This window comes from Hypanus sabinus, chromosome 12 (genome assembly GCF_030144855.1).
Source record: "Hypanus sabinus isolate sHypSab1 chromosome 12, sHypSab1.hap1, whole genome shotgun sequence".
Classification (NCBI taxonomy): Eukaryota; Metazoa; Chordata; class Chondrichthyes; order Myliobatiformes; family Dasyatidae; genus Hypanus; species Hypanus sabinus.
Genome location: NC_082717.1, coordinates 45,046,532 through 45,046,889, shown reverse-complemented (window position 1 = coordinate 45,046,889; position 358 = coordinate 45,046,532).

The following is a 358-nucleotide window of genomic DNA, read 5'->3' as shown; positions in this document are numbered from 1 at the left end:
GTATAAACACAGAAACCTTTTAATAATATATCAAGTGAAATGTCTTACAGCTTTATGTTACCAGATAGACTTTCTTGTGTGATAACTGTAGAGTTACATTAATCAATTGGATTGTGACAGGGGTAATCAGAACAGCTTTTTGAACTTTACCAATGTTCTTGGAAATATAGAATCTATTGTTGAAGCCACTGTATATTTGAAAATTATTCTCTTGAACCTTGTACTGTCTGAGCTGTCCATTCAGCAGGAATGTTTGACTCTTGTCCAGAAAATTTGTTGGTTAGTTACTGGTTACACTGAATAGTATTCTGATATGGGATACTGGAGAGAAAAGGACCTCACATGCTGAAAGCTGAAA